This window comes from Ovis aries, chromosome 4, assembly GCF_016772045.2.
Source record: "Ovis aries strain OAR_USU_Benz2616 breed Rambouillet chromosome 4, ARS-UI_Ramb_v3.0, whole genome shotgun sequence".
NCBI classification, from domain to species: domain Eukaryota; kingdom Metazoa; phylum Chordata; class Mammalia; order Artiodactyla; family Bovidae; genus Ovis; species Ovis aries.
The window spans coordinates 100773483-100799805 of record NC_056057.1 but is presented as its reverse complement, the minus strand read 5'-3'; the positions used below and the strand labels follow the sequence as shown (position 1 = coordinate 100799805).

Genomic DNA, 26323 nt, shown 5'->3' with positions numbered 1-26323 from the left:
GGAGCAACAGTTAGAACTGGACATGGAACAACAGACTGGTTCCAAATAGGAGACGGGGTGCATCAAGGCTGTATATTGTCACTCTGCTTATTTAACTTATATGCAGAGTACATCATGTGGAATGCTGGGCTGGATGAAGCACAAGCTGGAACCAAGACATGGGAGAAATATCAATAACCTCAGATATGCAGATGACACCACCCTTATGGCAGCAAGTGAAGAACTAAAGACCCTCTTGATGAAAGTGAAAGAGGAGAGTGAAAAAGTTGGCTTAAAGCTCCACATTCAGAAAATGAAGATCATGGCATCCGGTCCCATCACTTCATAGCAAATAGATGGGGAAACAGTGGAAACAGTTTCCCCATCTATATAACACAGCTGACTTTATTTTTTTGAGCTCCAAAATCACTGCAGATGGTGATTGCAGCTATGAAATTAAAAGATGCTTAATCCTTGGAACAAAGTTATGACCAACCTAGACAGCATATTAAAAAGCAGAGACATTACTTTGTCAACAAAGGTTCGTCTAGTCAAGACTATGGTTTTTCTAGTAGTCATGTATGGATGTGAGAGTTGGACTATAAAGAAAGCTGAGCGCCAACAAATTGATGCTTTTGAACTGTGGTGTTGGAGAAAACTCTTCAGAGTCCCTTGGACTGCAAGGAGATACAACCAGCCCATCCTAAAGGATCAGTCCTGGGTGTTCATTGGAAGGACTGATGTTGAAGCTGAAACTCCAATACTTCGGCCACCTGATGCAAAGAGCTGACTCATTGGCAAAGACCCTGATGCTGGGAAAGATTGAAGGCGAAAGGAGAAGGGGATGACAGAGGATTAGATGGTTGGATGACATCACTGACTTCATGGACATGAGTTTGGGTAAACTCCGGGAGTTGGTGTTGGACAGGGAGGCCTGGTGTGTTGTGGTTCATGGGGTCACAAAGAGTCGGACACGACTGAGTGACAGAATTGAACTGAATGATGCATCTGCTGCAGTGGGCAACTGGTTTTCAATCCTGCCTTGTTGTGACTTGAGGTGTATTCCATAATCTTTCACTGTTTCTTAGACATTTTATTTTAAATATTATCTTTAGGATTAACTTAAAAGCTAAGATAATGTAAATTTCCTCCAGCAAATTTTTGTTTTCTTCAACCAAGTACCTGATGGTTCATGCAGTCAAAGGGAAGACTGGGTTACTGAGATGACCCACTGGAGGGTACCTACCCTTACTTTTTGAAATAGGGGTGTTCTGGGTCCCAGTCAAGGGTAGAAGATCTCCACATTCAGATGTGTTGAATCCCAACCCCTGTTTCTTAAACCTCAGGTGTCCATGAAGTTACTCCATTTTTAAGCTATTCCCCTCAGATTAACAAATGCCTCCAGAGTGAAAGCAGTAGCTCTTTAGCATATTTAACAGGAGGGGGATCTTTACCTTTGGCACCTTTGTCTCTCAGATGCCCCTCATCCCCTTTATTTGGTATGAGCAAATGCCCCTTGGACAGAAATGGCTTCAGTTAATCCCAAGTTCCAAATCTTTCCCAGGTTTAAGGCCTGCCACACTGATGCTTTTTAGTAAATGCTTTTTGGGATTTATCCAACTTCTTCTCAGTTGTCTTTAGTGAAGGGATAAAGCGACTCACTTAATGAGGCCCCAAAAGCCAGGAAGTGAAGAGAGACAAATCTAGATGACCCTAGAGATTCACTCCTGTCCCTCTTGTAGTATTGTGGTAGATTAGATTATTGTCCAGCAAATTTTCATTCTACCTATCCCAACTGGCACAGCGGTAAAGAATCTACCTGCCAATGCAGGAGATGCAAGAGATGTGGGTTTGATCCCTGGGTTGGGAAAATCTGGAGTAGGAAATGGCAACTCACTCCAGTATTCTTGCCTGGAGAGTCAGTCCCATGGACAGAGGAGCCTGGTGGACTACAGTCCATGGGGTCACAGAGCAGACATGACTGAGCACAGCACAGTAATCTTCCTAAGAAGAGTCTACTTTCCAGGTCTTTTGATGTTGAAGCTGGCTGGGTGACTTGCTTTGACTACTGAGCTGTTACCCAATGTGCTTGCATATTTGGACTTGCCCCCCTGCATCTATCTCCCTCATTGCCATGAGAACTTTCCTCAAGAAGCTGCTGCCCCTTCAGCCTGGGCCCAGAAGAAACACACATGAAAGCAGTCTTGAGCCCAATCTGCAGAACAGCCAACTGCAGCTGGACTTGCAGATGGAAGCAGAGGCACCCAGGTGAGCCCAGTTTAGGTACATTGACACTCCCGCCCCCCCCCCCCCCCAGCTAATCTACAGTTGTGTAAGAGACAGCAAATGATAATTCTTTTTAAGTCATTGCTTTTAGGGGATAGTTAGATGGTACTTTTTCTGTAATAACTACTCATACAGGTATGTGAGTTATCACAACAGAAAAAAAGGCTATTATAAGAATCAGAGTTCCAGAAGCTTCTCTCTTCTAACAGGTCATTCCTCAACCAGGAGATTCTCATTTTTACACAATTGCCTAGATGCTCCCCATTTTCCATTCTGTATAAGAGTCAATAGTATTTTGGGAGTTTGGTTTATCACTTGGAAAACTCCCTTACAGGGAGTATACCCCGTATATTTATGCCAGGCTTAAGCATGTGTCTCTGGGATAAATGAGGAACAATATCTGTGCTTCATCTCCAGAATGTTTTCCTCACTAAATCTTATTTGTATTTATACTATGTAGCATGAGCAGTGTGTGTGGGTCTCTGTTCCTTTTGCACAATAGTGGAAAGGTTGATCAAAATCATTTTTCATGCTATTACCAAAAAGAAATCCTAACCTCTCAGTTGAACACCCATCACCCAAACTTAACAAATCGATTTTGTCACGTGGATTTTTTGCAGTTTCATATCGATTGCTGACATATAGGAATGCTCTTGATTCCTGTATATTGATGTGTTCAATGACCTTGCTGAATGCTCTTTAGTTTTCATTATTTGTTCATATATCCTCTTTTGAATTTTCTATGCTGACAATCATATTTGTATATAATGAGTAGGTCATTTTTCTTCCTAGTTTTCTTATATCTTTTGTTTCCTTTTTATGTCTTTTTGCATTGTCTAGGCCCTCTGGTATGATACGGGATAGTAACAATGATAGCATGACATCCTTGCCATATTTTAAAGAAAATGCTTTTAAAATTCCACTATTATGTATAATGTTTGTTATAGCTTTTTAGTGGATTAAGGAAGTTCTGTTTTATTTCTGTTTTGCTAAAATATATTTTAATAATTGACCATTGTCTTTTATTGAAAGCTTTTTCTGCATCGATTAGAATGATTACATGTAGTTTCTATTTTAATCTGCTGATGTGGTAAATCATGCTGCATTTATCTCCATAATTGAAGAAATTGAATAAGAGAGGCATTATCGATTTCTTTGAATGATTGGTAAAATGAGCCTGCAAAAATATTCAGATGTGGTGTCTTTCAGCTGGGGAAACCTGATTAGTAATTCAATTTTTTCATGAGTATGTCCCTGAATAATATAATTGTTTTCACCATAAGCAAATCACACAAAGGAGAGTACAAAATGCATTTGCATCTATTAAAAATAATAGTAACCTGAACACCTGTAGGTCTACAAGATAAAGAAATAGCATCAGTTCTTTAGAAGTTCCCTGTGTCACCCTCCAAGGTCATGTCTGTTTCTCCTCCATGTAAGGATAACCATGTCCTGAATTTTGTATAAAATATGTCCTAATTTTTCTTTGTAGTTTTAACTCTACCTATGTTACCCTGGGCAATATTATTTAATTCTGCCTATTTTTGAACTCCATATAAAATGTATCATACCGTTATATATTTATGTATGATTTTCTTCTTCTGCCCTATATTTTGTTTTCGGAATTCATCCTTTGAAATTGAAATGTGTAAACTCAGGGTCAGATTTTGTCTTTATTTTATATTTTAAAGTTTTTTCACCATGGACTTTTTGGATTAATGTTGATTTTAAATGTATAGTATCAAAATGTTATTTACCTTGCTGACTGCATCTTTGAGAGCTTGCTTAAATTCTGTGCCCAAGGCAAGATCCTCCCTCACTTTGTCCTAGTTGCAGCCCTGCCATAGTCTAAACTAATCATCTCCAGGTTGCACTTTTGCAATAGCTTCCTAACTGGTCTCTCCACTTCTATATACTCTTGCCAGCCATCTTTGATCCACTCGTCACATCACTGCCCCACTGATCTTTTGAAAAGACAAATTGATTATGTCACTTCTCTTTTTCAAACCATTCAATTGTCTCGATCTACTTGGAACAAAATCCAAATTCCATGTAAAACCCTTTATAGACTAGATTTTACCTTCTTCCCTAACTCCATCTTCTACCATTCTGCCTTTGAAGGCCCTGACTTCACTAGAAAACTTTCTATTCCTGGAATATGCTAAATTCATTCCCACATTGGGATCTTAACACAGGCCATTCTTTAAATGGGTAGCAGTGTTAATTGCTCAGTTGTGGACTTTTCAGACGTGGTGGACGATAGCCTGCCAGGTTTCTCGATCCAGGCAAGAATACTGGAATGGGTTGCCATTTCCTTCTTCTCTCTTCTTTAAATGGATGATTTCTTCCAATCCTTTAAATTTCAGATTAAGTCATCTCTTTAGAGAGGCTGTCCAATATAAAGTAAATCCTCTCCTGATGTATCTATTACTCTGTTCTTTTTCCTTCTTAATACTTTGACAACAGATAAGTAGAGTTTTACTTGCTTTTTAACTTATTTTCTGTCTTTCCTTTTAAACTCTAAGATCTTTGAGGGAGCTTAGTGCTCTGCTCACTTCCACATAACTCAATATTTAGCACTCAAATACCAAATAATTAAAACTAGAAAAGATAAATAAGAACAATAAAACTCCAAGCAAATGGATTTTTGGGAGGAAAAAGCCTCCATGTAAAATGGCATTAATATTCACTAATACTAAAGCAGTCTGGCCATAACAAGGGTCATAAAGCTGATCATTTCCTTTGACCCTGTAGATCTATATTTGAGACTATAAGAATATAACTTGAATTTTTAAATTTAAAATATCCATATATTAATTATTTATTAAGGTTAAAAAATATGGGAAATAACCCATAATGTCTCCTGTTTTCATTCTCCTTCTCCAGCCTAGATAAACGCAACTGTATGTTATTTCTTTGGCAGAATCCAAGCAGATAAGCGTTATTAGAGATAAACCACTAAGTTAGGCAAAATACAATCAGCAGGACTTTTAAGATCACCCAACTCAGATGGGCAATGATTTCCCTGAAATGCTGTTGTGTTCTGGATGAAGCTGTTCTTCTCCCTACAGATGTTATTTCAATATTCACCATTCTCCTGGGATCAAAGGAGCCACCGTCTACAAAGCCAAATAAATCAAAAACCTGAGAGTTACTCATTGGACTGCCTCCTGGTCCATTATATCACAGTCCTATTGTTTCCACCTCAGGAAATAGATCTTGAACTCATCACCTCTATGCTATCTTCACTGCCACCACTATGAGAACCACCATATGGATGACTGAAATATTCTCTTAATTAGTTGTTCCATTTCATTCTATAGCTTTTCTCCTATCCATTGTCCACACAGCAGATTGATCTGTTTTTTAAATGTATAAGACTAATTCATACACATAATAGATCCATAAAGACAAAGTTGTATACTCCCTCTACCCCTTTCCAACTGAAATCCCCCAAAGTAACCAGCTGCCCATTCTTTTCTCTGTGCTCTGCATAAATATAGATTGATCCTTTCTTATTTCTAAAATATGGGTAACATTATACACAATATATCATGTTATAATTTATTTATTTTTTACATAATAACATGTCATAGACATTCTTTCAGGTTGATATACAGTTCTTTCCCTTTCTTTTTTTTATATGGCTGTATATTATTCCAGAGAATGGAAGTATAGAAATTAAATTGGCAACTTCCTCAGTGACAAACATTCCATAGCATGGCCTTTTAAAAATAAAACTTTTCTTTTTCTGTGGAATAAGATCCTCATTACCTACCATGGCCTGCAAGGCTCTGGCATGATACGGTCCTTGCTTCTTTTTAATTCACCTTACACCCCCACCTCGCCTTGCTCACCATAATCCATACTGGCCTTCTAATAAGGTTCCCCCCCCACTCATAATTCTTGTATATTTTTAATTCTTAACCTGTAAAGATTTCCCCTGACTATCGTCCTCTTGCTCAAGAATGGCAACCCACTCTAGTATTCTTGTCTGGAGAATCCCATGGACAGAGGAGCCTGATGGGCTACAGTCCATAGGGTCGCAAAGAGTCGGACACGACTGAAGTTACTGACCACACACACATGCACACATCCTCCTCTTGCTCACTCATTTAAATTAGGTTTACCTCAAAATAATTGCATTTGCAGCAACAGGGATGCAACTTAGAGATGATACCAAGTGAAATAAGCCAGCAAGAGCAGGACAAATACCACATGATATCATTTACGTATGGAATCTAGAATATGGCACGAATGAATCTATCTACAGAGCAGAGATAGACTCACAGACATAGAGACCTATGGTTGTGGGTGGCAGCGAGGAGGGAGAGGGATGGATCGGAAGTTTGTGGTTGGTAGATACAAACTATAAAAAACAGAAAAAAAAAGAGTTTCCCCTCTTAAACACTCTCATAGCATCTTGTAAACACCTTCACGGTACTCATCACCAGTTATAATAATCTATAAGAAATTATATTTATATATTGTATTTATTTAAATGTCTGATTATTTCATCTCTGTCTTCTCTACTAAGTACCATGTTCTATGAGGACAGAGACAATGTTTTGCTGTACTGTACCACCAACACCTCCTAGCACAATACTCAAAGGCGGAAAACATTTATTGAGTGAATAGATTGTATATGCTACACCAAGGAATCGATCATTGTGTGTGCTTAGTCATTCAGTTGTGTTTGGCTCTTTGTGACCCTACGGACTGTAGCCTGCCAGGCTCCTCTGTCCATGGAATTTTCCAGGCAAGAATACTAGAGTAGGTTGCCATTTCCTCCTCCAGGGGACCTTCCCAACCCAAGGATTGAACCCACATCTCTTGGGTCTCTCGCATTGGCAGGAGGATTCTTTACCACTGAGCTACCTAGGAAGTCCTAAGGAATCACTGGGCAGTGAGGTAATAGAATTTAATGTTAATTAATTTTTTAAATGATATGAAAAAAATGTTGGATGTCTATATGAAATTATGCATACAACACATACACATATACATATACAAAAAACTGGTAAAATACTGTAAAAGGAGCATTGGCCTGGGAGGGTTGTGACTCTGTCACTAATTAGTTGGTGACCTAGGAAATGTCACTTTACTCTTTATCTCCAGGAATAAATGACTGTCAGTAGGTATGGTATTGCCCCCTAGTGTTGAATACTTCTGGAGGTACTACTGACCTTTAGAGGATATGGGCCAGGTAAGCTACTGAATTGAAGAAGGAATTGGCAACCCACTCCAGTATTCTTGCCTGGAGAATCCCATGGACACAGGAGCCTGGTGGGCTACAGTCCACAGGGTCGCAAAGAGTCGGACACGAATGAGTGACTTCACTTCACTTCCCTTCAAGCTAGTGAATGAGTGAAAGTCTCTCAGTCGCATCTGACTCTTCAAGATCCCATAGACTATACAAGTCCATGGAATTCTCCAGGCCAGTATATTGGAGTTGGTAGCCATTCCCCTCTCCAAGGGATCTTCCCAATCCAGGGATCAAACCCAGGTCTCCCACATTGCAGGCGGATTCTTTACCAGCTGAGCCACCAGGGAAGCCCAAGACTTCCTGCAAAACATGGGAATCTTCCTTATATGAAAATTTTTTGTGTGTCCTTCATATCTTTTAAATGTCCTCAGTATAGGTGAAAAACCTGTGTGTGTGTGTATATATATATATATATGAACCACTATTTTGCATATGAACACAAGGGTTTTTTTTTTCTTTTTTAAAAATTTATCTTTTAAATGGAGGAAAATTACTTTACAATGTTGCATTGGTTTCTGCCATACAAAAATCAGCCATAATTATACATATATCACCTTCCTCTTGAGTCTCCCTCTCTTCCCCACATCCCACCCTTCTAGTTCCTCACAGAGCACCAGACTGGGCTACCTGTGTTATTGAGCAACTTCTCACAACACTGCTTCTAATAATTATACAATTCTAACAGTGAGTGCTTTGGGACTGCATCTACAGTGGACACTGAGGACAGATTAGCATTGTCACCAGACGTGGCCAAATCACCATACTTGTGTCAGTTGGAGCTTTCACATTCCTGGAGAGTTACAACAAATGATGATTTGATTATATTTTCTAGACTAGTTATATCTGAGCATTTACATACTGAACTACAAATCACTGTATTATAAATTACTTTTTTGTACTTTTTATATCATATATAGGACATTATTTTGATTTAAAACAAAATCACATATGTAAATGAAATTCATAAATTATCCCTGAATTTCATTTTAGGCTAATACAAGAGACACTGTGAAGACACTGTTCTTAAAATAAGGTGTGTAGGATAAGATGATGGATTAAATGATTAAGATGTTTTCTAGAAGTCTTAATGTGGTGGTTCTAATCTTTAATAAGGTTAAGGATTTTTTAAATTTTGGTCTTTGCATTACTTGGCTTATATTTCACCATATAATTGGTAATTAAAAAACAAACACACATTAAAAAAAAAACACATCTCCTATACTGAATGTTTTGACAGTTACCTAAAGGTGGTGAAGCCAAATGATTTTCCCAATTTTGCTTGCTAGATAATAATCTCATGATTCTACAATTTCAAATTTTCGGGAAATTGTGAGTTTATAACATATTTTAGGTATTCACCATATAATTGCGTCTAGGCTTGACAGTGAAGAAACTGAAACACAAATAACTAATGTATTTTTTAAAAATGAAAAAGCTGCTCACTACGGGATTAGGTTCACAGATTTAAAACTGCAACTTCTCCCTATTCCCCTTCTGGTTTTTTTCATCAGTTACAATGCACTATGCATTTTAATCATATGTTGCTTCCTCTCCCTTTTCTCTCACCCTAACACACACACTGGAATAGATACAGGAATTCCTAGAATAGAAACGGAGAATGCTATCTATTTTGCTCACCGTCGCCTCCCCATGTATAGAACAGTGCGGGGCACACAGGAGGAGCTCCATGAGTATCCGTTGTATGAATGGGTGAGGAATACACGCAATAAGCAAAAACGACTGCGTGGAGCGCCACTTCCACCAGAATTCTAGGATGACTGTGGGCGGGACCAGTAAATTGACTGATTTTTGAGACTGAGGATTCCTCAGCGCTCGTAGAAATTGCGAGTGCATTTTTATATTCGTTGGCATGTATTGATGTGTGAAGGGTTTGTGAACTCCGCGCGCAGAGCTGTGCAGGCTGGAAACCGAACTAACACTAATATGCAAAGTCCGCATAATGTTCTCAAATTGACCTCATCAGAAACACATTTTTGTAAGTGCGTGGGTCTGCCGTTCTCTTGTACTTCTGTACAGGACAATTTAGGATTACATCTGCAGTGGCGATTAATGATGAGGATGGGAAGAAGGGTGGTGGCTCCAAAAAGCGCAAACAGGGGAAACGAGATAACAGTCACTTTTCGAAAAACAAACGCTAATTCAGTATCTAATTCCCACCCTAGATCAAATCCCGCGCTCCTCCTACCCCCGAATCTGCCTCTACCCCGCCCTCTCTGATACCTATGGTGGGCGGAGCAGAGAAAAGACTTTCTCGGCTCCCCCCAAATTGGTTACGCCCGCCCCGAGTTTTGGTTTCCCATATTTGAGCAAACACTGAGGAAACGGAACCGCTAACGTAGGCCGCCGACCAAATGACAGCGGAGCAGCACACACGAGGGCCGAGAAGGAAGCAAAACACGAAAAAAGGCAATAGTATAGCAGCCACGTGAGGCAGGCGATGCCACCCGCCCTCCGAGTGAGAACTTCAACTCCCGGCTTGCAGCTGGGCGGTTACCCTCCCAGAACTACAACTCCCAGGGTGCTGCGGGAGCGGCCACCCGCCACTCCTCCCGCCCCTCCCCCGCCCCTCCCGGCCGGATCGGCGTGCGCCTGCGCACGGGAGGCTGGAGGAGTCTTACCCTAATGTAAGATGGTGGCCCGTCTGGCTGTGGAACCCACCGAAAGCTGAGAGTCTGTCTCTCAGCCGTAAAGGTCGGACTCGCTGAAGCAATCAGACTCGGTTCTGAAGAGTTTTTTCCCCCGACACTCGTTCAGTGGTCTCTCGTGAGGACGCGGCAGCGCGTGGAGTCGGCAAAGGGAAAAGCGAGGCAAGGCAGGCGGGTGAGTCTATGCGGGGCTGGGCTTTAGGGGAAACCCAGGGCTGACCGGCTACGAGAGAGCGGAGGCTTCGCTGGGACTGTGCAGGCCGCACCCCCCTTTCTCCCCACCCCCCCACCCCCGCCTCATCTTCACCCTCCTCCTTCTCGATCTTCCTCCTCCTCCTCCTCTTCCTCCGTCTCCCCTCTACGCCACAGCAGTTACCACCAGGAAAAGGGAGCGGGGCAGAAGGCAGCGCGGCGGCGAGCGCCGGCTGCTTCGAAAATCTCTTCAATTGGGCAGCTGAGGCGGCTGCTCGTCTTCAGCGCTTTCCTCTACATTTTTGTAGGAGCAGCAATCTTAAGTCTCAGGACTCCTTGTTTTCCCAGCCCCCTTGCCCCTCTCTGACGTCCTTTCCCAGTGGACCCCGTCTCCCAGGACCAAAGCCATCACTCCCACTCTGACCCATGCCGCTGCTGCTGCTCATTAATCCTACTGCTCGTTGCCCACTCGTCCTGCTGCTTGTTTTTTTTTTTTTTTTTTTTGCTACCACTCTGGAGTTAGCCTTTGCCCCCCTCTGTTGCTTGCAGTCAGCCCCTGAGCCTGTCTTGCTACCCTGGAGCTTCTTCCGATTTGCTGTCTTTCCTTTAACCACATCTGTCATTTTTAAAGCTGCCCCTTAACTATCTCGATTGTGCCGCTGCTCGTTCTAACCCACCTGTTTCACAGCTTTCTTGGGTATTGTCCTTTCCTTCCCTCTTTCCTAACTGATTCTTTCAGCATACTCTTCCAGAAAAAAAAAAAAAAAAAAAAGAAAGGGACGCCCTGTGTTGGCCCCTGAAAAGTCAAGGAAGTTGGGAAGTGAATGAAGTGAGGTAGGATACTATTAAACATTTTGAGTGAAGATCGTTTATTCAGGCTACTCCGGAGAGGAGCGTCTTCGTTTTGCTCCCAGTGATCAATTTGTGGATTATTTGCTCTGTTGGGACGTGGTTTTGTTTTGGTTTGTTTTTCTTTTTTCATTTTGGACCGGTTTCTCCATGCTACCAAACGTTCTTCCTGAATTGCATCTCCCCAGGACACTTAGTATGGGCTCTGATTATACCAACAAATGTTAGCCTAGGCGTTTAAAAATAAGATAAATCTGGCACACAGTCAAATTCATCTGTGAGCTTCAAGAGCAAATATAAGTGGTATTTTGATTATATGCAGGTTATATGTGGATTACGGATTCCTTCCAAATTGAGAATTGATTATTGACTCAGTTTTATTGATGTTCAGCTTAATTGATGACATTTTATTTATAGTTTGAGTGGAAATTTCCTCTCTGGCTAATACCAGCTTGACTTAATATTTTTGGATTTGGTAAGTTCTTTCTTTTAACATTTCTAGAATGGTAGGTATCAGAATACATTATCTTCTTTTGAAAACCATTAGGTATATAAGCAAAAGAAAAATCGATTTTTTTTCTAGAACGAAATCCCTCATTTTTTTCATAGGAATGAAGGGGGCTGGGAAAAGAAATGACAAAGCTGTGCACATAAATGCATTTGGTAACACTCACTGTCATTATTGTTTACATTAAGAAACAGAAAGCTAGAAGCCAAGGGTGGCTTATGATGTCTGTTTTGGTGATAGCGAAATTAAAATGTCCTGAGTAATGGCATAAAGTGAAGAAGGACCTTTTGCTATAATCAGACTACTGTGAAGTAAAGAATTACCAGAAAAATAGACAGGATTACATAGATCAGATACATACATTTCAAATTTAAACATGAATAAGACATTGTATTCGTAAGATATATATAAAAATGTTAAAAGTCATAGTAGCAATCTCATGCAGCAATATACCTCTTACTTGCAAAAGTAATAATACCTCTTGTAAATATAAATACATACAGCTGCCCTCTAAATCACTTTTGAAGATTACTGCATTAATTGTGATTTTTACAGATTTTATTTGTAGTACTTGAGGAATCTTATTTTTGACATTACATTCACTTGATTGTGGTAAATGGTCTGTTTCATCAAATGTAAACCAAGGTTAGGAAAAGATGTTTATAAAGCTTCATTTTTCCTTTCAGCCACTTAAGCCACAATTTGGGGAAACTGAATTAATCCCTACACTTCTGAGATTTAGAAGCACTTCATGTAGCAAACCTTGTGTTGAGTTATAACCTGAGCTTTTTTTTTTTAAGTATTACTTTTAGTTTATATTAGTGGGAAAATATTTAATACAATTGATCTTCAACTGTAAGCAAAAAATACATTTCATTTTTCTTTGTAATACACTGGTGGAGAAGCTTTCTACTATGAAAAATCTGAATGGGTTTAGAAACCTTTGGCAGTCATGCTTTGCTGAATTGTAAGCAATGTATTCTAGGAGAGGACTGTCTGGCAGAAGAAGGTAAATGATTTTAATGTATCTTTTTTTTGTAAAGCTATTTTGCTTCAATAAAAAATGTTCTCAAGTAGTTTTCTCCACTCTATACTTTCTTTACCTGCAGTCATCAAATTCTTATTTTCAGCACTGTGAAGTCAAAATGAATTCACTTTGGGATCTTTAACACATCTGAAGAAGATAATCTAAAGTGCTTTGATATTTTGATAGGAAATAGCTGAGATTTCAAAATATTTTTGTATGGTTTATTGCAGCTTCATAATTTTATGGGGTTTTTTGCGGGGGAGAAGGAGGGTAGTTTGGAATACTTTCTGCCGGGTTCAGTAGTTGAATTCTTCAATTGAATAGATTATTTCTAAAGGAGGGTTTTTGAATGTGAATTGCTTAAGGTTAACTTATTATAAAATTTGTTTATATAAAGTTCTGTAGACAAACCTTTTATGAGGGATAAGACTATAACCACATGGCAAAGTGCAGAAAAATTGTTTTGTAATGCCCTTCAACTTCAGTCTGAATGGAGCACTAGCGATAACTTGCAGTTTATTACTTTGTAAAAGAAAGAGAGCATTGCTTAAGGATGAACATCTTGCATTAGGGGAGTTTTAAGATGATGTTTTATATATATATATTAAGTTAATGAAAAAATACCTTCTCAGTTTAAGCACTATGATTTTAGAAATCTTCCCTTTCTCTCCTTCACTACTCCTGTCTTAAGGTGAAGCCACACTATGGATTAAAACATTTTTTTTCTTTTTGGTGCCTGCAAATAGCACTTGACTGAATCCGTTTCAACTCAGTGTTGCTATTTTTATAGACCATTCAAGTGAAGTTAGAAAGTTTTAATTTGTGAAAACTTAAGCATTTGCTGAAAATTCAGTTAGTTTTTTGTCATTAGATATACTACTGTCTTGACTTTTTGTGAAGGAAGTTATATTCATCTCAGCTGGTTCTAAAGAAAAATAGTAGGGAAATAGGTTATAGAGATTTTTGGTGCTCTAGAAATAGTATAACTGGAATGTACTACATACTTTTCTCCACGGATTTCTTAATCTAAGTGGAACTTGTAAATGGTTTTCATCCCACTGGAGTAGCATGTATTGGATAAAATTTGTTAACACATTTTGAGATTAAAAAACATCTGTGTTTAACTCAGATATTAGGAAAAATTTGCAAATGGCCCATTCTTTGTGGTAATACCCATGATATTTTAAAAAGTAATGTTTTTTTCTCAAAAGTCGAGAGTATACAAATGATAAAGATGGGCATTATTTACTCACTTAGAGATGTGATGAAAGAATATAAGTGGGACCTTTAATCCTATATTTAGTGGTTTTCTGAAAATGTTTTTGATATTTATGTGGTCTTCTTTATTAGAAAAGATTGTGTGGTAAATGTCAACTTTTTCATGTGTAATATTAATCCAATAGTTTTGTCTCATTTCTTTTTCATAGCATGATTCTTGTATTTTTTAATGAGAAAGTAGTTTATAGAAGAGAAAATTTCAACACTCTTCTGGCCCCTTAGATTAGCTTTCCTATCTAGCAGTTTTTCTTTTACTGGAAGAGGGAAATTACATGCTACTGAAAAGAAGATCATTACCTTTACTTGCTAGGAAAATGCAACTTTAAAGATAGGGCAAGTACAAGGCAATTTGAATATGTTTATTTTTCTTCTAAGAAGTTTATTTGTCATTGTGGTTTCATTCTTTCTAAACTCTTAATATAAGAAAGTTGTCTTGTTTTAAACTTTAACTGTATTGGGTGATGGACAGATGATGTATTCCTATTAGGATAAAGCTTGCTATTTATTTGTTGTTCAGTTGCTCAGTCATGTCCGACTCTGCGACCCCATGGACTGCAGCACACCAGGCTTCCCTGTCCTTCACCATCTCCTGAAGTTTGCTTAAATTCATGTTCATTGAGTCAGTGACGCCATCCAACCATCTCATCCCCTGTCCCGCCCCTCTCCTCCTGCCCTCAATCTTTCCCAGCATCAGGGTATATGAGATATCTGTTTGCTGTCACTGGGTTTTTAGTTATGGTATCTAAAACCTACCCTCTTGAATATTTAGAGAAATTGTGAAGAAGGGGAAATCAAAATAATCAGATTAGTGTGTATATATGCCTAAAACTAGTTTGGGAGAAAAAAATGTCAAGTCAAAGAAGCAGTGTAATTAGAATAAAATGTCAGCATTTAAAGATAGTAGGTGTTTGTATTACTGCTTTTAAAAAGAGTTAGTTAATGATGATGTAGAGAAATGGCGGTTGAATTTTGATAAGTAGCTGTAGACTGAACTACCAAAGGGGTGGAGCATTCCTTAGTAGCAGCAAACAGATGCATTGTCATTAAGGCAAATATCTGAAATTTCTTAAACATAATTTTCAGTTCTCAGAATAAAGAGGAAGTGCTTATTTTTCTGATTATTTAATACTCTATTAAGTCAGTCTCTTAAGAGCAATAGTGTCTTCAGATTGTGAATTTCTTGAAGTAGCGTTGACAGATTTGGCTTATTGAACGTTGATTGTAGCAGCCTTTTTTTTTTTTGCGTTTTGTATTTTGCTTTTTTTAAAAAAAAACAGCTGATTTTCAGCTGTTGTTTGGGTGGGTCCTTTTGTGAATGCTGTAATTGAATGAGAATTTGAAATATAAACAGTATTGCTTTTGGTAGTAGATTTAATTTTTCTTTTGATGGTCATCCCTTCCATTTAGATTTTTTTTTAATTTTTAAATTAATTCTTAGTTGAGAATTAGAATCATACAAGTTCCTTGCCAAGCTAGATCTTTCCATAATTTTTTTCTTACTTTAAATAGGGGCCTGAGTATTTGTTGGGTAAAGAAAAGTGGTATTCTATGCCTTGGTTTTGTCATTTAAAATAAACTAAGGCAATGGCACCTCACTCCAGTACTCTTGCCTGGAAAATCCCATGGACGGAGGAGCCTGGTGGGCTGCAGTCCATGGGGTCACTAAGTCGGACATGACTGAGCAACTTCACTTTCACGCATTGGAGAAGGAAATGGCAACCCACTCCAGTGTTCTTGCCTGGAGAATCCCAGGGACGGGGGAGCCTGGTGGGCTCCCCCTATGGGGTCGCACAGAGTCAGACACGACTGAAGCGACTTAGCAGCAGCAGCAGCAGCAGCAGCAGCATAGACTTATTAGTGTTAAAAATAAAAAAAACTTATTGTCGAAAATTTTAAACAGAAGTAGACAGAAATCTCTGACACAGAAATGTCTGTGTCACTTCAAAGATCAACTCGTAATCAATCTGGGTTCACCTGGTGCCTTCACTTAGTTTACTCCTTGTCCCCCTACTCTTTGACCTGCATTATTTTGAAGCAAACCCTCATCTTCACAATTATTTCATATGAGCTAGAAATATTTTGACATAAAAATCTTTTATTTTTTTTTTAAGCAAGATTATTCAGTTTTTCAAATAGTCTTTAAGTATTTATTACAGATGTGCTTCTTGGGAAACGGTTCAGCCTCTCCGAAGAGTTTATTATCTTGTTGGGTGTATTTCCATAATTATTAACTAGCGCTATCCAAAACAATACATCTAATGCTTTGATTCATAGGTCTGAGTCCACTATGTTAGTGTAGGGATATTTAGAAGTAGGGCTTCTTGAGAAGGTAAGATTTGAATAAAGAATATGTACTGTCGGTATAGGCAGAGCGTCTTCAGAAGGAGAACATTCCATACATTCCATGTGGAGCATGGAAGCAGGAGCAGACACGTTGATGGGGACCAGCATGATGTGAGAGAGAGAGGACTCCGATCTCAGTGGGATAAGGTGCTAATTTCTGAGAATGGTGTCAGAGAAATTAGTATACCAGAGTCGGGTGTATTCAGTGTCAGATTATGAGGTGTATTCAGTGTCAGGTTGAATCTGATCTGCTAAATAGTAAGGAGGCAGTAGGTTGGTTGGGGCAGGAGATGACATAGTGAAAGTACTCTCTAGAAAGATCCCTCCTTCAGTAGTGTGCAGTGTATTTTGGGGTGGACAGTTGAGTTGAGTGAGAAAAATTAATGAACAGACTACGGAGGTGAGGCACCATCTGAGAGATGTTGGTGTGACGTCTCATAGATTCTATCTTCTCTTCAGTCCTTTACATCCAGAAATGACAACAAGGTTTTGGAGAGTAGAGAACTGAAGGAATGTAGTCTCTTTGTCTTTGATAGTAAACTGCAGTTTGTTATCCAGGCCCAGCTTTTGGAAAGGATGTGATGCATGATTTCTCAAAATAACAATCTCAAAAAATTTCAGCAGAAAATAACCACCAGTGTTTTCAAATAATTTTAGTTATGTGTTCGCTGAGAAATAAGAGTTTAGAAAATAAAATCTTTATTACATGATGATGAGATGGAACATATTTCATCTGTAAAATAGGAATTGATGCCTCATCTGGTTAAATGTGTATAAGTTCAGGATTATTAGGAAATGTATGTTTGAACAGCTTGTAACCAGTATATATTATTGGGTGTCTTTAAAGTTTAATAGTGACCTGATGAAAGCAGAAGGAATGGCATAAAATTCTGATGAATAGAACACTAATATTGTCAACCCCAAGCTCCCGTAAGGATGAATAAGGATAGGTCAGCAGGCCAAAGAAGAATGTAGGGCCATTATTAAGTGAAAGTTTGTTCTTTGATTTATTTTGATTATACTTTGTTTGGCAGAGGTATTCTAAACAGATCTCGTTAAACAACAGGCTTATTTGGATTTTTTTTTTTAAGTTCTGAGCCCCTTGAAGTTATTCTTTTCTTTGTTTTGGTTTCTTTACTCTTCATTAAACCAACTTTCTTCATCTATTGTGTATTTCTTGATAGCATGCTTGCTTTGTTTTGTGAAGGAAAATTTCATTTTGTATCTTAAAGCAATGGGGAAAAAGTAGGTTTCTTGTTTTGGCTTTGTAAATAGTAGATGAGTAATACTGTGTTTTCATTTCTTCTCTTTCGGATTCCCTCAATGTGTCACGTAGTCCCTTTTTACAACATTTAGCATGTAGATCTCAAGAATTATCACAATTGAGTCTGAAAATATGTCAAGCTTGGGGTGCTTACAGCTTCAAAATGACTTATCAATCATTTTCTTTCCTATTATTAATATAAAAGATTTACCACAATGCCATGAATATTTTGGGAAATTATAATAAGAATAAAGATAATAACGTAATATAGTATTTTGTTGGGAAATATGTGTTTTTCATTGACGTTCCTTCCATCCTGTACCTCCTTAATCCTGGTAATGTGACAGAGCTATTTCTGACATTTTTCCCCTTCTTTATTTAGCAGGTTATGTGTGCTGTCTAATATGGTCACTAGAATAGAAAGCTGTTGCTTTCTCCTTTGGTATATTTTAACAGAGCCTTTCATATTTTAATTTTGGATTTAAGATTGAATTGAGATCGCCTTTGCGCAGAAGAATCTTGAGGATTATGCTTCTTTCTCATTCCCAGTGTACGTGGAAAGGAAGTAAATTATCAAATATGCAGTATAGGAGAGCCTTAGTATTCGAGAATATTTTCAGTGGTAGCTGCCAATCTATTCTTTTCCTCCAGGAACTTTTAATTTAATGCCTTGAGTATGGAGCCACGATGAAGGGGTGGTAGTGAAATGAAAGTCACTCAGTTGTGTCCAACTCTTTGTGACCCATGGACTCTGCAGTCCATGGAATTCTCCAGGCCAGAGTGCTGGAGTGGGTCGTCGTTCCCTTCTTCTCCAGGGGATCTTTCGAACCCAGGTCTCCCGCACTGCAGGTAGATTCTTTACCAGTTGAGCCACCAGGGCAAGAAATACTCGAGTCGGTGGCCTGTCCCTTCTCCAGGTGATCTTCCCGACCCAGAAATCAAACTGGGGTCTCCTGCCTTGCAGGCGGATTCTTTCCCAGCTGAGTTACCAGGGAAGCCCCGAGGGCTTGATAGGGAGCGCAGCAAATGGTTCCATGCTCCTAAAGGCTCTCCCAGATTTTAACAACATGAATTAATGTCAAATTATTAGTATTTTGCATAGCTTTATTCGTATAAATCTTGGGAAAGGGCCCTTTTTGTGTGAGTGGCTTTGGGAGTGTCTTGAGTTGCTACGAGGGCAGGTGCATTGCAAACCTAGGAAAAGGGAAGATAGGCAGAAAATACAATGAAAGTCTTCAAATTCTAATAACGGCCACAGTGCATTTTTGCCTCAGGCATTGATGGTACTGGCTCCTTTGCTGCCTTTGGCTGCGTACTTTAGGTTTTTCTTTTCTAAGTTAGGCTACTAGTTGGGAAGGCTACAAACTTTAGCCTTTTCTAAGTCAGATTAGCTTCCTTCTCCAGGCTTCGGCATTTTAATCTCACCAGCTCAGAACCTGACAATTGTGTCTTTAATCTGCCAGGAAGAAGGGGGAAATGGGAAAGAGAAGAAAGTAATATGTATGATATTCCTCATCTGTTCATAAGTTGGCATAAGATTATTCTAAGATTATTTTATACAAAACCTCTTCCTTTCATTTTTAATTGTATGTAATCAGTTATAAAATAGCTTCATAAATTTCCTAAATGAATCCTTAGAAATCTTGTAAAATGTGCTTTAGCCACAGAGTTGGTGATAGGTTGTAGGGTATGGATATAAGTTAGGTGCTTAGTGTTACTTCTTTAGGAATGTCTTGTTTCTATTAAAATCTTTTCTGTTATACTAGACATAGTGTAGATGTGAGTTTTGCTTCTAGAAAATAAAGCTAGTAGTCTTTGTTTAAGGTAGTTACCTTCCCTGCACTGTATTCTAATCAGTTTGATCCTAATGAAAACAAGTATGACAATAAAATACTTTAATAGCCATGCTAATAAAGAACATTTGTTAGTCATATATCACCCTATCAGTTCAGTTCAGTCACTCAGTCATGTCCGACTCTTCACGACCCCATGAATTGCAGCACGCCAGGCCTCCCTGTCCATCACCAACTCCTGGAGTTCACTCAGACTCACATCCATCGAGTCCGTGATGCCATCCAGCCATCTCATCCTCTGTCGTCCCCCTTCTCCTCCTGCCCCCAATCCCTCCCAGCATCAGAGTCTTTTCCAGTGAGTCAACACTTCGCATGAGGTGGCCAAAGTACTGGAGTTTCAGCTTTAGCATCATTCCTTCCAAAGAAATCCCAGGGCTGATCTCCTTCAGAATGGACTGGTTGGATCTCCTTGTGGTCCAAGGGACTCTCAAGAGTCTTCTCCAACACCACAGTTCAAAAGCATCAATTCTTTGGTGCTCAGCTTTCTTCACAGTCAACTCTTACATCCATACATGACCACAGGAAAAACCATAGCCTTGACTAGACGGACCTTTGTTGGCAAAGTAATGTCTCTGCTTTTCAATATGCTACCTAGGTTGGTCATAACTTTTCTTCCAGGAAGTAAGCGTCTTTTAATTTCATGGCTGCAATCACCATCTGCAGTGATTTTGGAGCCCCCCAAAATAAAATCTGACACCGTTTCCACTGTTTCCCCATCTGTTTGCCATCAAGTGATGTGACCAGATGCCATGATCTTAGTTTTCTGAATGTTGAGCTTTAAGCCACCTTTTTCACTCTCCTCTTTCACTTTCATCAAGAGGCTTTTTAGTTCCTCTTCACTTTCTGCCATAAGGGTGGTGTCATCTGCATATCTGAGGTTATTAATATTTCTCCCAGCAATCTTGATTCCAGCTTGTGCTTCTTCCAGCCCAGTGTTTCTCATGATGTACTCTGCATAGAAGTTAAATAAGCAGGGTGACAATATACAGCCTTGACATATTCCTTTTGTTATTTGGAACCAGTCTGTTGTTCCATGTCCAGTTCTAACTGTTGCTTCCTGCTTGCATATAGGTTTCTCAAGAGGCAGGTCAGGTGGTCACTGGTATGCCCATCTCTTTCAGAATTTTCCACAGTTTATTGTGATCCACACAGTCAAAGGCTTTGGCATAGTCAATAAAGCAGAAATAGATGTTTTTCTGGAACTCTCTTGCTTTTTCCATGATCCAGCAGATGTTGGCAATTTGATCTCTGGTTCCTCTGCCTTTTCTAAAACCGGCTTGAACATCTGGAAGTTTATGGTTCATGTATTGCTGAAGCCTGGCTTGGAGAATTTTGAGCATTACTTTACTAGCATGTGAGATGAGTGTAATTGTGCGGTAGTTTGAGCATTCTTTGGTATTGCCTTTCTTTGGAATTGGAATGAAAACTGACCTTTTCCAGTCCTGTGGCCACTGCTGAGTTTTCCAAATTTGCTGGCATATTGAGTGCAGCACTTCCACAGCATCATCTTTCAGGATTTGAAATAGCTCCACTGGAATTGCATCACCTCCACTAGCTTTGTTCGTAGTGATGCTTTCTAAGTCCCACTTGACTTTACATTCCAGGATGTCTGGCTCTAGGTGAGCGATCACACCATCATGATTATCTGGGTCATGAAGATCTTTTTTGTATAGTTCTCCCGGGTATTCTTGTCACCTCTTAATATCTTCTGCTTCTGTTAGGTCCAGACCATTCCTGTCCTTTATCGAGCCCATCTTTGCATGAAATGTTCCCTTGTTATCTCTAATTTTCTTGAAGAGATCTCTAGTCTTTCCCATTCTGTTGTTTTCCTCTATTTCTTTGCATTGATCGCTGAGGAAGGCTTACTTATCTCTCCTTGCTATTCTTTGGAACTCTGCATTCAGTTGCTTACATCTTTCCTTTTCTCCTCTGCTTTTCAGTTCTCTCCTTTTCGCAGCTATTTGTAAGGCCTCCCCAGGCAGCCATTTTGCTTTTTTGCATTTCTTTTCCATGGGGATGGTCTTGATCCTTGTCTCCTGGGCAATGTCACGAACCTCCATCCATAGTTCATCAGACTGTGTCTATCAGATAGACTTTGTCTATCAGATCTAGTCCCTTAAATCTATTTCTCACTTCTAGTGTATAATCATAAGGGATTTGATTTAGGTCATACTTGAATAGTACCCTATATGTATATATAAATATATAAAAATATATTTTGTCATGCCTAGCAAATATTTTCAGCAGCTTTGGAGAACTTTGAATAACATAATGTGTTTGTGTTTACAGATTGTGCTGTTTATAATGTACTACTAAATTCTACAATCTTTAAAACTTGGCATTATATTAAAAGCAATATTGCTCTTAGAGTAAAGGAGTTAACTTAAATGATTTCTTTTTTTTCAATACAGATGAACATAGGTTTCATTGGCCTCTAGATTTCATTGCCAGCCCTTTGAATTCCTATTTTTATTTATTGCTTCTACTGCGAGTATTATGCAGTTTAGTATGGAACGAGGCTGCCTGAACGTGAATCTTGACTTTACCACATACTTCTTGTCAGACCTAGGGCAAGTTACTTTATCCTATCAGGGCCTTAGTTTCCTCATTTGTAGAATGCAGCCATTAAGACTGTTGTGTGGAATAAATGAGTTAATGTCTATAAAATGCATGGAATAGTGTTTGGCGTATAGTCTTGTCTTGTATGTGTGTTGAGTCGTGTCTGACTTTTTGTAGCCCCATTGGACTGTAGCCTGCTAGGCTCCTCTGTCCATGAGATTTCCCAGGCAAGAATACTGGAGTGGGTTGCTGTTTCCCAACCCAGGGATTAAACCTGTGTCTCTTGTGTCTCCTGCATTGGCAGCAGGATTCTTTACCACTAGCACCACCTGGGAAACCCTTGGCTTATAGTAAGCCCTGTAGAAGTGTTTGCTGTTTTTACACATTTGAAAGGATTTTTTAAAAAATCTGTTTCTGTAGACTTTTTATTCAGTATACTTTTTTGTGTCTAGGTAGTGGACGTACGTTTTCAATAATTTGACCAGCTAGAAATAAAAGTAAAGTGTTCTAGGGGGTAATCCAAGTACTGAACTACCTAGGATTCTTTTGAATCAAGGAATAATAGAAAATGAATCTGGATAGGTATAATAGAAAATAATTGTGAGTGTTTTAAATGAAGACAGAGAAATTTAGACGTGATTGGTAAGAGGGGTAATCATTGCAGTCACTTCAGATTCGTTTAAGTTGGGGAGAGATGTGTTTAAAATAGTGTTTCAGTTCAGTTCAGTCGCTCAGTCATGTCTGACTCTTTGTGACCCCATGGACTGCAGCATGCCAGGCCTCCTTGTCCATCACCAACTCCCGAAGCTTACTCAAACCCATGTCCATTGAGTCGGTGATGCCATCCAACCATCTCATCCTGTGTCGTCCCCTTCTCCTCCTGCCCTCAATCTTTCCCAGCGTCAGGGTCTTTTCCAATGAGTCGGCTCTTCACATCAGGTGCCCAGAGTATTGGAGCTTCTGCTTTAGTATCAGCCCTTCCAGTGAATATTCAGGATTGATTTCGTTTAGGATTGACTGGTTTGATCTCCTTGCTTTCCAAGGGACTCTCAAGAGTCTTCTCCAACACCACAGTTCAGAAGCATCAATTCTTTGGCATTTCTTTATGGTCCAACTCTCACATCCATACATGACTACTGGAAAAACCATAGTATTTAGGGGAAGATGGTTTTGAGTATATGTGGTAGCATAGATACTTGGTTTTATGTGAATAAGATATTATATGTCTATTCTGTTCATTGGTGTATCCAGAGTGACTCAAACAGTGCCTGGTAGATAATAAGATGCTTGACAAATATTTATTGGATGAATGAACCTTGAGGGGGACTGAGATAACAGACAAGTATAAAGGAAAGTAAGCTTTGGGGATCCCTACCTTTAAAGGGGTAGAAGTTAAAAAAAAAAAAAAAAGGTATTATTAACGGAACAACTGGAAAAGTAAAAAGAAGGTGGAAAAGTATGTCTCAGAAAACAAAGGAAGAATTTCCTAGGGCGGAAGTCACAGGGATAGGAAGATCCAGGGTGATATCACTTTGACTTCAGGAGGAAAGAAGGAATTGACACAATTCAATGCAACATTGCAGGAGAATGAGGCTAGAGAAAGCTCCTTGGCTTGTGGTGCGATGGTCACTAATCACGTTAGAGCAATTTCATTAGACTGGGAATGTGAATCAGATTGGGGGGAGCTAAGGGAAATGGTAAATAGGGACTGTAGATAAAGACTGTTCAGTAGTAGGAAATGACTGTAAAAATGTCAGTAAAACATTATAATAGCAGCTTTCATAATTATTGAATATGTAATATGAGAGAATCTGTTTGTTAGAAATGAGAAAGCTTGAGGCAGTCTTTGTGCTAAATGTTCTTAAATTTCACAGTATAGACTTATTACACATGCTGCTTCAGGGCTCTGCCACTTGCTAAATAACTGTAATCTTGAGGAAAGTTGCTTAATCTTGTGTATCAGTTTTCTTCCTTGTAAATGATGGAGATCTAGTTCATAGATCTGTTATGTTCATAGATCTATGTTATTTCTTAGATCTGTTAATCTTTCCAAAATGCTTAGAAAATGCTTGGTATGTAGTAAATATTTGATAAATATTACCTGTTATTATCCACGGCTGAAGTGAGGGTAAAGAGTAGGATTGGACAATAGAAGAGAAGAAATAGGGAAAAAAAATGAATAAAATTGTTGCCAAGTAGTGGTAAGAACTGAACAGAAAAGCCTTAGTCAGAACCTTTGCTCTGACTGTCCCTCTGCCTGGAGAACAGTTTTCCAATTACTGTATAGCTATCTCAACTCCCTCAGACCTTTGTTCACATAGTGTACTTTTCATTAGGCCTGCCCTATTTGTTTAGTTAGCATTCAAGCCTCTCTCCCCTAATATTTGCATTGTTTTACTTAAAAAAGGCGTGCTAAGTTACTACAGTTGTGTCCGACTCTGTGAACCTGTGAATTGTAGCCTGCCAGGCTCCTCTCTCCATGGTATTCTCTAAGCAAGGATACTGGAGCGGGCTGCCACGCCCTCCTCCAGGTGATGTCCCAACCCAGGATTGAACCCGTTTCTCTTGATATCTCTTGTACTGGTAGGCAGGTTCTTTACCACTAGCGCCACCTGGGAAGCCCTTAAAATACAGTACTTCAAACATACATAATCTACTTATTATATATACTGTTTGTTGTAGATCTCCATCTACTAGGATGCGGATGTTTGTTCCTTGATAGAGCCAGGTTTGGGAATAATATTTGGTACATAGTAGGTGCTCAGTATATGCTCGTTGAATAAGTAAAGTATTTCATCATTGAAGTGAGGTGGATGGGGAAAGCAGTTTAAGTGGTGCTGGAGATACAATTTTGGAGGAAAAGCCAATTTTCTGAGATTGATGAATACTATATGGAAGTTGATCTTCTCAGATAACTTCCTCTTCTCAAGTGGGTTTTCTGAGTCCATTTTGGTACTGGGTTTCCTGGAAATCACTTGGGAAACCCATTAAGCTGAGGAAGGAAAAATGTTAAGACACCTCTCTTTTCCTATAATAATTATATTTTACTTTTGATTAGCTGATAAAAGCTTAAATTTTTGTGTTTATTAGAATTTAGGAACTGTTCTAGACTCTTTATATTATTAATTTTTAAAAACTCTACAGCCTCACAGGTACATTGCAGTTTCCTTGTATGCCATCATTAGGGGAGAAGGAAAAGCCCTTTGCACTGAGACAAAGGGCAGTGCTTCCACAGACTCTGGTGTTCTACTGACAGCGAACTTCTGACACCTCATTTCCCCCTTTGGCAGTCACAGGCTTGACACCATTGCTAGCCTGAAGTCCAAATCTCATTATATCTTTTATCCCTTTTTATGTCAGTTACTACCATTCTCCCAAGTGACAGTTCATGTCTCACACTTGAATCCTGACAGAGTTCTGAATGTTTCTTAACCTTTTCAGTCCTTTCCATCATCAGCAAAATTTCTCGTTTTTTTTTTTTTTTTCCCCCTAAACACTTCCTGCACTTCCTACTGTTCTGAAGACACTGGCATCCTTGTATGTATTGGCTATAATATTTTTCATTTCATTTTTATATGCTATCATCAAGGGTCAGTGGTGAGTTTCATGTACTGAGATTTAAGATTACATTTCCCATGATGACCTCTTCCACTGACTAGGAGTCAAAAAGGGAACCTGGTTTACATTGTCCAAAAACCCTTAGGCTTGCTGGCATTTCTTGCATTCTGAGCTAATCATCTTTTCTTGACTTTAGCTCATAGTATACTGTCATTCTTGCTAATAACAGTGTCCGTTTAAAAATTCTTGATAGTTGCAGTGTGTATACCATTTGTGTTGTTTCTATTACTTTGACCTCTTAAGTTCTAAAATTCTTCTTTAATGATTTTGCTCTCCACCCTATCTCAGCCACTACTTCATGGTCGTGTCTTTTTTCTTTTTTTTTTTTTTCCGGCTGTGCTGCATGGCATGCGGGATCCCAGTTCCCTAGCTCAAGATTGAACCTCTGCCCCCTTTAATGGTAGTGAGGAATCCTAACCACTGGACCGTCAGGGAATTCCCCATGGTCACATCTTATACCTTATTATTACCAATAAAGTGAGCCCTGCCTCCCATGATTTTCAAGTCATGCAACCCCTTTCTGACCACCATGTCTTTTCACTCCTTCCAGGCACTCCCCGACTCATCAGTCTTATTGTCATTAGGACCTCCAGTCCACAGATTTCTATTTTCTTTTGCATTGTTCCACCCCGCCC

The 26323-nt window shown here is 39.1% G+C and overlaps 1 protein-coding gene across 6 annotated transcripts in view; it reads left to right on the top strand.

The window, feature by feature from the left end:
* Positions 1-10157: 10157 nt before the first annotated feature.
* The window catches only part of CNOT4 (CCR4-NOT transcription complex subunit 4), a 152219-nt gene continuing 136053 nt past the window's right edge, over positions 10158-26323 (top strand). For all 6 annotated transcript variants that reach the window (XM_027968840.3, XM_027968837.3, XM_027968839.3 and 3 more), the window contains exon 1: positions 10158-10372. The gene's annotated coding sequence lies outside the window, so the exon portion shown is untranslated. The remainder of the gene's footprint in view (positions 10373-26323) is intronic.